General features: G+C 39.8%; 1 protein-coding gene across 2 annotated transcripts in view; it reads right to left on the bottom strand.

The window, feature by feature from the left end:
• The window catches only part of INO80 (INO80 complex ATPase subunit), a 123335-nt gene extending 113161 nt beyond the window's left edge, over nucleotides 1–10174 (bottom strand). The window contains exons 1-2 of one of the 2 annotated variants that reach the window (XM_045822859.1): nucleotides 10125–10153; nucleotides 1394–1536 (exon numbers count right to left, since the gene is read on the bottom strand). The gene's annotated coding sequence lies outside the window, so the exon portion shown is untranslated. Of the gene's footprint in view, nucleotides 1–1393; nucleotides 1537–10124 lie in introns of both variants that reach the window. The other variant, XM_045822860.1, reaches the window with a different exon arrangement.
• Nucleotides 10175–11263: the final 1089 nt, after the last annotated feature.

Below are 11263 nucleotides of genomic sequence, written 5' to 3' on the forward strand. Positions count from 1 at the left end.
GCATGATGGGAGGAGAGGACAAGGGGCCTAACACTGAATAAGAGCAACACTAGAGTGAAGGGCTTTTCTGTCCCAGGTAGGCGCTTTAATAATATGAGCTCATTTAATTCTCACAATAATTAAAATCTTATTCTCATTTTAGTTAAGTTCAATAATTTGCCCAAGCTAAACTCAGAGCTCAGATCTATTGAATATATCCACCAACAAAGTCCCAATTCTTCACCACCAGACTCTCCTATGATACAAAACTAAAGCAGCATCATAATTAGGGAGACCATAGCTCCTAGATGGGTTTGCCCAACACAGTTCAAGCTTATGCTTGTTGTCCTAAGCATAATTACTAATAGTCACTCTCCCTTTGCTTTCAAAAGTATCCACATTTGAACAATAAATGTTTGGTCACCCTACATATAGCAAATACAAGGTAAGTAAATCACACTTTTCAAACATTTTTGTTAAATCAAAACTTTCCATTCAGACCATTGAATATTTACTGAGAGACTACTATATACTAGACACTGAATTAAACACAAGGAGAAAAAGATCTTCCCCTCAAGGAGCAGAGGCTGACAGAGCCCTCAAGTTGGGGCAAGAAACAATCTACTCAACCAAAGGGATCACAAGAGTGTGGAAACAGTCTAGCAAATTAACAAACCTAGAGTTTATCCAAAGCATAAAGCTCCAGAGGAAAAATAACACTTGCATTTAAATAGAATGAAGAATTGATTTAAAAAGGATGGCCCTTTCACAAATTTCTAAATTGGCAAAGAGAAAATATTTTGGCTCACCCCATAGGCACACTGTGAGAATGAAAAAAAAAATGCTTATGCATTTTCTCCTCCCTACTTCTCATTCTTAATGAAATCGGAATTATTACACCAAAAGAAATACGTTACTAAGGTAAAAAAAAAAAATCAATTACAATGCATTTGCTTTCTTCTAGGAAAGAACCGTTTCAACTTCCTAGAAGACTATCTTTACCAAGATGGGGAACAAAAAAACATCAGAATAAAAAAATAGTCTTACTAGTACAACTGCCTCCAGAGAGTTCTACATATACCACAGAGAGGATTTGGTCAAACAAGTTTAATTCCTATTTATTAGGCATTTAGAGTCTAAATATTATTAAATCAAAATACCCAAAAGGAAAAAAAATGTTTCCTGAGGTCACAGGCAGACCTTTCACATGGTAATTAAAAATTTTTTTTTTTTAATTAGGCTATGTTAGAGGTTCCTAAGCTATGTATTTCATAAATCTTTTGGTAAAAAGCACCCAACCTGAATTAGTAACAATTTACCAAATTAAACATTTAAGAACAAAAATAAAAATCCCTCTTATGAAAGAATCAGTGACTTCAACAACTTTCACTCCTAGTTTCATGAAAACACTTACCTTTTTCAGGGAATGAGATAGCTAAGAAAAAAAAAATGCTCCTGAGAAGAGATAAAGGACTGAATTCTCAGGCCAGAAATTCTTGGGCAATTTAGTTCATTCTTCAGCAAAGGTAAGATAACATTAGCTTACTTGATAGTTACCTGTGAAAAATAAAGATCCACACAAAGTACTGGGAAATTTTAGTTATCAGTTACATATAGTTAATACTCCATTATTACATAAGTGATGTTGAAAGGTTATTAAGAATAAAAAGTTGCTCTGGCTGGTGTGGCTCAGTGGATTGAGTGCTGGCCTGCAAACCAAAGGGTCGCTGGTTCGATTGCCAGTCAGGGCACATGCCTGGGTTGCAGGGTAGGTCCCATTAGGGGGTGCGCGAGAGGCAACCACACACTGATGTTCCCCTTCTCTTTCTCCCTCCCTCCCTCCCTCCCCCCTTTCAAAAAAATTAATAAAATCTTTAAAATAAAAAAAGAATAAAAAGTTAAGAGGCATCCATAAATAGCCAATATTCCAAAACCCACTTTTATATATACTAAAAGTCAGTTTTCATTTTGAGAATGAAGATACTAAGTGGTATAGGTGGTAACAAAGAAGTTATGTATAACTGTGTTCTCTAAAAGAAGCCCAAAAAATCATAGTTCAGGTAATTATAGGGACAAACCATCTATAAATAAGCATGAGTTGAATTATACATTAAGTGAATACTGCTTTTCAATCATTGAATATTTCACTCAAGTGTGTGATGATTTTATTAACACCAAATATATATTAGATTTTTATTAATATCAAACATACATTATTCTCTTCACTATACAGCCTGTAGAGTCAGTTTGAACAAGGGGGCTCCTCCATTTTACAGGTAGAGAGCTTAAGTAACCCATCCAAGGACACAGAGCCAGAAGTTGGCAGAGCCAGGACTGGAATCCAAAAAGTCGAACTTTAAAATCCCACATACTTACCCATATTTTTGGACTATAAGATACACCCCCAACACCCCCCCCACATTTGGAAGGAAAATGCAGCAGTGACCCTGTTCCTGCCTCCTGTGACCCCACTCCACCAGCCTGCCCCCCACAGCGAGCCAGGTAAGCTACATTCGGACTATAAGACGTACCCCCTTTCCTCCCAAATTTGTGGGGAAGAGAAATGCGTCTTAGAGTCTGAAAAATACTGTAATCACTCCAAAACTGTTTAAAGGACCTCCAATAAACCAGAGGCTCCTAAGGCACAAAACTATGCTAATGGAGAGTTTCAAGCAGTATATTCATTTATTGAATCATTTATTTAGGTCAATATCAACTCTAAATATTGATTTTATATTATGGGTTGTGATCCAGTGCTGCTTTGTTTATTCTGCTGCTCAAACTGTTCTAGTTTCAGCCATTGGGAGCTCCTTCAGTTGGCTCCTGTGCTCCTCTGACATATCCTCAATCAATGTGGGGTTCTGGTTGTGGTGGCGGTGGTATTTGGAGCACCTCCTTACTTTCTGGCACTATAAGATGCTCCAGGTTTATCTTGTATATTTCTTACCCCAGTCCTAGAATCAGCCAATTCTCCAAGGAGCTCTAGTTCCTTTTATTGGACAATGATATCAGAAACTAAAAACTGGGTACCAGGCGTGCTCTGAGATTTCTTTTTAATTTTTTTCAGCTGACGAGAGCACTGAACTATCTGTATATAAACTCTAGTGTGTACACATATCTATAAATATTTCAATATGTAACATTCTATATCTCTATTAAGCTAAACATGGGTTCATACTCTTGTCTCCAACTCTAATCCATAACCACCTGGACCATCTAGCCTCCTCCCCTTGCTTATCTGTAAATTCCCCCCTAACAGTGAGAAGCTTGTCTCCCACCAACCATTTACTTAATTATTCAATTGCAGTATACATATACATGAGTACCAAAATTAACTTGTACCACTATGGGACACAACTTCATCAATTAGACAGTGCTTATGTGCAATGCCTTTTGTCTTAGATTCCACTCATTTCCCAGGTTACTTAAGTCACCACTACCCTCTTCCTCTGTAAGACTTTTGCATACATCCCTAATACAGTTTGCATTCCTTCCCGAAATTCCTGACCTCCAAAATGATTTTTGCTTGATTTGCAAACTTTAAAGTTTACTCTTTGTGCTGTAAAGCCCTATGGATTTTGATGAATGCATAACATATCCACCATTACGGCATCCGATAGAACAGTTTTATCAAGCAGTATTTTAACTGGACTAAATGGTATGGTATTTTAACGGAATTAAATCCTCTATGAAAGCAGCATGTTTGGATGGAAAGAGAAGCTAAAGTAAACAGCTGTGAGTTAATGCTACTGAAAAGCCATAGATAGACTTTAGAAATAGCTATCTTATCCTCTCAGGGTCTCAACAGCCTCATGGTAAAATGAAGGGGGGGTTCAATTAGATGATATTACTATATAGCATTTACTAAACATTTAGTTTGTGTCAGGGATGGTGCCTAGCACTTCAGATAGATTATTTCATTTATTTCTAATAACTCTGTATATAAAATAGACACCATTACTATCCCCCATTTAAATGATGGAATTGAGGCTTAAAATTAACTTGCACAAAATTACCTAGCCAGGGAGTTGTAGAGCCAAGACTCTAGAGTAGGAGTCAGAATACTATGGCTTGCATGTCAAATCTAGTTCACTGCTCGTTTTTGTAATCCCTGACAGGTAAGAATAGTTTTTACATTTTAAATAATTGGGGGGAAAACCTTATTTCATGACACAAGAAACATGTAAAACTACAATTTCAGAGCCCATAAATAAAGTTGTATTGAAGTACAACCCCACTCATTTACGTATTAACTATGGCTGCTTTCACATTAGACAGCAGAATTAAGTAGCTGCAATAAAGGAGACATGACCAGCAAAGCCTAAGACCTATTAATTTGACCTTTTATGGAAAAACCTTCACAAACCCTGCAATACCATTATATTCTAAGGAATGATTCATAAAAGGGAAAACTGTTAAAAACATCAGAATTACATCCTGGACAGAAATATTTCAGAGCCTTAACTAAAAAGTTCTATGATGCAAAACACCACCTCTTTGAGTTATAATCTTAAGTAGAAAAATATTTCTGGTTTTGACTGGTGTGGCTTAGTGGGTTGAGCGCCAGCCTGGAAACCAAAGGGTCCCCGGTTCGATTCTCAGTCAGGGTACATGTCTGAGTTGTGGGCCACGTCCCCAGTAGGGGATGCACAAGAGGCAACCACACAATGATGTTTCTCTCCCTCTCTTCCTTCCCCACTGTCTAAAAATAAATAAATAAAATATTTTAAAAACATATCTCTATTAACATCTACTGGTATTCATTATATAAACCCAAAAGTTAATACATAATAACTATTTTTTATTGATGACTTTCTTCTATGCCCTAAGATTTTGAGATATTTCCTATTCATAATAAAAAGGTTCTGATTTTTATACTTTATAAAACTCTAGATTAAATGATAAATAAAAACTCTAGATTAAACTGTCCAAAGAAAATGGTTTCTATAATTATAGCTAACACTTGTTGAGAGCACTATGTGCCAGGTGTCCCTCAAGTACTTCTACATACTCCTTGCTTTCTTACAATTACTCTCTATGAAGTAGGTACTATTATCATCATTTAACGGATAAAAGAACTGAGGCTTAAATAGCTTTCCAGAGGCCACAGAGTTAAGATGGAGTGCCAAAATTCAAACCCAGGTCACCTAACTCTAGGATCTAGAAGGGGTTGAGTTATCTACACTCCCACTGGATAACAATGATTCTGTTAACAAGCCAGATTAGGGCCTTTAAACAAATTTTTTAACAAATGTCTCAATGTAGTTAAAAAAAAAGACCTTAAATATTAGTAATTCATATCAGCATCTCAGAGAAACATTTAGGTTTATAATTCTCTGCATAACTGTGTTTATCTTTGCTGAGCCCCTCTGTACTGCCCATACATATAGCTATAGCTTTATTAATTCACTGTACACCCTTAGAGTCTACCACAATCCCTTGAGTACAGCAGATGTTCAACAAATGGTTATTGGGAAGATCAAAAAACATTCACTAGGTGTTCAAAAAGTATTTAGTGAGTGAATGAGCAGAACAAGGAGTTTCATAAACCATTAGATACAAGTATCCTTAAATGTTTGTTGACATGAAATGAACTAGGACCGAATCACAAAAGTCTCTGGCTTTGTAATCCTTAAATTCTGCCTGGGCTGTTCTTGAGCCTTAACCAACTTTTATGCTAGAAGTTTCATAAACAAACCACTTATTATTCAAGCCCTGTCAACCTATAATTCATCTTTCAAGCTATTTCTAATTTTCCAGGATCATTATTCATGTTTTTCCAAGTTCAATACAATTTAATCGCAGTCCATCTCAGTCTTCATCATTCCATTGTAGAATCTAATTTCTTTTTTTTTAAGAATTCATGAAGTCTTTTTTTTTAAGATTTTTATTTATTTTATTTTTAGAGAGAGAAGGGAGGGAGAAAGAGAGAGAGAGAGAGAGAGAAACATCAATGTGCAGTTGCTGGGGGCCGTGGCCTGCAACCCAGGCATGTGCCCTGACTGGGAATCAAACCTGCCACACTTTGGTTCGCAGCTCGCGCTCAATCCACTGAGCTACACCAGCCAGGAGAATCTAATTTCTTTTATCTTCATACAAAAACCTCACCATTGCTTCATTGTTTATACTGCCATTTTCTAGAAACTTTCCTCCTGCTTAATTTGTTGAGGTACAATAATTAGAATTCATCCAATAGTCTAAGAGTAGATGTATTGTAGTTTCATACCAAGATAATGCAGTCCATTTTTTAATTTTATTTTCTGTAACTCTCTTGGGAATGACTAACAATTTTTTTGCCTTCTGGTAACATCAAGGCAGCTTTCTCAAGGATAAACTAACCTCTTAGCCTAGCATTATTTTTACTGGACTGATGGTCACTAGCCATTTTTCTGTTCATGCACAAAGATGTGAGATTTACCCACAGTTTATCTTACTTAGCTACTTACCCAGAAAAGCTAATTGTCACATGCAAACCCAGGGGCACTTTATTGGTTCTTTTAAAAGAAATAAGAATAGTTTTAGTACCAATACCAAAAAGTGAACTCTACTTTGAATACCCTGAGAAAACCCCTACATGTCATACATGTTCCTTTCTACTACATAACAGTTCATCCTCTTCTAAATCAAAACTAAAGGTATGTCACAGCCTTTGGGATATTTATTTCTTCAAAGATGAAAGTGAACTAACATTCATCAATATGCTGTTTTATAGTTAATATGTTATTTAATCTCAGAAGTTAAAATGATTATCCCCATTTTACAGATAAGGAAAACTGAAACAAAAAAAGTTAAGTAACTTACCCTGTGGTAAGTCAAGATTTAAACTCAAATCTTTTTATCTCCCAAACCAATGTCTTTCCATTATACTACTAGGTTTCTCCTTAAACTATCGTTTGATTTTCTTGTAAAAAGTCATGTTCACGTTCTCCTGAACACAAATTTAAGAGTCAATAGCCTTACTTCTTGTTAAGGAAACCACTGGTTTGCCCCATATGAAACTACTTCATTATGTGTGCAGGAAGGACTCTTTTAGGTTTAGGCTCTAAAACTGTGAGTCTTAAACTATGGATCCATGAACTTGGATGGAAAAATTTATATCCTTTTCACTAACCTATAACTGAAATTAGCATTTCCTTCAACTCTCAATGTATGCAGCATATCACAGCAGTATTACCAGGACTATCACTAGTTGTTATTTAATTCAATAACAAAAGCAAATTTCTTACGTCATAAATTTAAATATTTGAACTATATACATTTAAAAGTCATTATTCTCTCTACCATGTGAAGACATAGCAAGAGAACAGCCATCCGCAAGGCACCTGGTCCATGGTATTTTGTTGTAACAACCCAAGGTGAGCCAATTATTATCACAAAAGTCCTTAATAAGAGACTGGGGGGGGAATGACTATGTGGAAGAAAGTCAGAGATGTAATGTCGCTAGCTTTGAAGATGAGGAAAATGGGGCACTGGAAAAGCCAGAGATACAGATCCTAGAGTCCTCAGAAGGAACACAGCCCTGCCAACACCTTAACTTCAGCCTAGACACTCATTTCAGACTTCTGTCCTCCACAAATTTAAGGTAATAAATTTTGCTCTAAGCAAATAAATAAATAAGTCAGTCATATTCTGAGAAGAGGTTCACATGCTTTTTTAGCTTGCAAAGGTGGCCAGTTCACCTTAAAAAAAAAAAGTAAGAACTCTGCTTGCTCTAGAGACCATCACACAGGCTGTCAATCCCTGGTAGTGAAAGTTTACAAAGGCAGGTCACACAGTTTACTCACTATCCTTTAATCCATTCAAAATATGGATAACACTTAGTCTCAGTTATTTTTTTATTGTTAGGTTGTTAACTATATTTACTAATTTCCTACTTCTGACCTAATATATATGGAAATCTCTTATGTACTTATTAAACACAGGCATCTGGCTTCTTTGTGACTAACTTTTCAATCCTAAGTAAACTGCTGTATCATCATTAGCAAGTGAATTCAATGCTTCTCTAAGTGAATTTCAAACTTAATGTAGAGGCATGGTCTGAATGTTTGTGTCCCCTGCAAATTCACAAGTTGAAATCCTGCCCCCAAGGTAATGGTATCAGAAGGTGAGACCAAGCCCTCAAGACTGGGATTAGTGCCTAAAAGATCTGTCTAAGTAAGCATTAGCAACTATCCTCTTCTCATCCTCTACACGATACAGCCTATCTCATCAAAAGTCTTTTACTTAAGAAGCAATTTTAAAATGTGTCATCAATTTCACTTATTTTCCTACATAAAGTCAGTTTCCTATTAACTCTATTTCATTCTGCCCTTTCTAAAATTCACTGCATCCCAGCATTTGTTTTGTGTGAATCTGTATGTTGACATGTTAAACGCCTAAGCCAGTTTTAACCTTCTTGTGGGCAGGAGAGATGTCTAGCATTCCTTTCCTTACCCTATGTCTACATGTGTAACACCAGTCAAAAGCTGTTACACCTTCCCTCAGTAATTCGATGACAAACTTCCATTAAGTGAAACTATAACACCATAGTTTACAATTACTTAGCAATCACATTTCCACCTTGACATACTCAAAATGTTTTTATTAGTCATAAACTTTTCTAATCACAAATGTGCTGTTAACAGTTATTTCCTAACACGGATCTTTGAAAATTGGTTTGGATTCTTTTGAAACAAAAATGTAAGAAAAAAGAAGAGTAAACTAAAATAATGGAATTTAATCCTTAAAAACATAAATTCATTTTAGAATCCAATAGGCATCCAACTTTTACCATATATAATAATCTCAAACTGTCATTGTATATGTGAAGCTTGTAATTTCAAACATAAAATACAATCTGAATGGAATATTATTCGGCAATAAAAAGGAACAAAATTCTACAACATAGATGAACCTTAAAAACATGTTAAGTGAAAAAAGCCAGGCACAAAAGTACACCTGTGATTCCATTTATACAAAAAATCCAAAATAAGCAAATCTACAAAGACAGAAAATAGATTACTTGCTAGTGGCTATGGTGAGGAGGAATGGGGAGTAACTGCTTAAGGGGGCTCTTTTTGGTGTGATATATTTGATAGTGGTGATAGCCGTACAACTTTACGAGCATACTAAAACTAAAAGTGTACAACTCACAGAATTGTACACTTTTTAAAAGGGTGAGGTTTTTTGGTATGCAAATTATACATCAATAAAGCTGTTACTTTAAAAAATGAATTAAAAGCTGCCCTAGTAAATGACAATGAAAACTTCCTTAGGAAAAGAAATCAGGAAAGTCACTGACTGGGAAAAGTAATGTGGTTACCAGTGATGTCAGCGAGGTCAACCCCCTTATTCCCTCTCCACTCTGACCAACAAGTACAGGAACACGAAACTAAACCGTGTATGAGTGTATGAAATCAAAGAATTCCGCGCAGTTGGCTGTTAACTAAAACAGTGCCGCCTTAGGCTCTATCACTCCCAAACTGTAGGGGGCTTCTACCCTCAGTGATCACGGAAGTAGTAGTTTTCACCAGCAAGCTCAAGAAGGAATGTCAAATAGGATGACACTTGCCTAGACTCCCTACCAAAGCCAAAAAGGCCAGGAGTGTCACCTACACACTCCTAAATCTGCGCACGTGTTAAGCTGCCCCCAACCAATACCAACAAGCAACATACACCACACACCCCTATCCCAACTTGCTCCCCATAAATTGACACACTATCAAGCCCCTAGATCTCAAATGGTTTAAAGGATAAGTATAACTCTCACAGGGTTCCCACTAGAGCCCAAGCAGCCCCCGCCCTGCCCCACCCCACCCCCAAACCCACACACGTGTTAGCCCGACACCGCCCCACCAGGTCCCACGTGCACCTGATCTAACACACTCCCCACGTGTGGTCGCCCCACGGGCTTCCTCGGCTGGCTGAGGTCACCGTGTGACCCTTGGTCTCCAGAGATATGAGAGGTGTATAAAAAGGCCCAGGTCCCGGAGGTCCCAACCCTGCGGAGAGTGTCCACACCCATCCTCCCCACTAACCCTAACAAATCCAAGGGCCGGGGGCGACGGCCCCTTTAAGACGCGGCCCAGTTGTCGCCCGCAGAGAGGGGCGCAACGGGGCCTACCCGACCCCTACTCCGTTCACCCGCCCACGTCTAGTCGCCTCACCTCGGGCCGCCGGGCCCCGCCGCCGCGGCGGCGGCGGAGGGGGGGCGGGGTGCGGGCGGGGTCCGGAGGGGGGGGTCGCCCCGCCGACAGTGGAGCCGCGGTTCGCTCTCTGAGACCGTAGGACGGTGACTGCGTTGAGCGTGGACGCTCCTAGCCCGCTCCCTCGGCGGCTCCTGGGACCCCAAGATGGCGGCGGTGCTGAGGCGGCTGCGGGCGCTGGGCCGGCGGCGGCGGCGGCCACTTTCACTCACTGAGAGGAGCGGAGCAGGGACACGGGGAGCCATGGCGGGGGGGAGGAGAGGCGCCATAGCCAGGCCAGAACAATCGAGCCGCTACTCAGTTGGCCTACCCCTGCTCCGCCCCACGCTCACTGCTTCTCGCCAGCCCGTGGCCTCCCGCAGTGCCGCTGCAGTCGGCCACGAGCAGCTCGCACCCCGCCGCTGCCGCCTGACGCCCCGCGTCGACCGGGGTTCGGTGGGGAGACCCTGATCCATGCCATCAGAGTGTAGATTGGTCGGGGCTGGGCCTGGCGAAGATTGCCGAAAGGCGGCGGGGAGGAGGAGGAGGATGTCACCGCTAGAGTGAGCAAGCAGATCTCGCGGGAGCAAATGTCGCGAGACTTCTGCGGGCCAGCAACGGCCGAAGAAAGGTTACTTTTCCCGGAAGTAACGTCAATCGAAACGGCCCGGGATCCTGGGAATATTGGTTCCCGCAGGCAGGAGGTGGGAGTGTGGCTTTGGTTAGTGTATTAGGGGGTTACCGAACACTGAGAAGATCCTCTTGAGGGAAAGGACAGGTTCGGGTGCGATACTTTGTTTTGTTTCTGGCCCCTTTTGGGCAGAGTTGTACGTCGTCGGGGAAGTGCCCGCTGTATAGAGCACTCACAATAGTTTTGGGCTCCACTTTAGGCTCAGAGACCAAGTCGGCGATTCTGTGACATAGTTCGACAAGGTGTTTAAGTAAGGGCTTTAGGATTCAGGGACTTAGGAACTCAAACTTGTCACCCAATGAACCTCTGAAAAGGGAATAATTGATTTGTCTGTGTCAACTCCGTAGATGAGCCTCATGCTAGTCATATTTACTAAAGTTAATGAACTCAATTACCGGGATCTGTCGTAAGAAGGATCTACTGTGTATAT

This window comes from Phyllostomus hastatus, unplaced genomic scaffold, assembly GCF_019186645.2.
Source record: "Phyllostomus hastatus isolate PE091 unplaced genomic scaffold, TTU_PhHast_1.1 phas_scaffold_501, whole genome shotgun sequence".
NCBI lineage: Eukaryota > Metazoa > Chordata > Mammalia > Chiroptera > Phyllostomidae > Phyllostomus > Phyllostomus hastatus.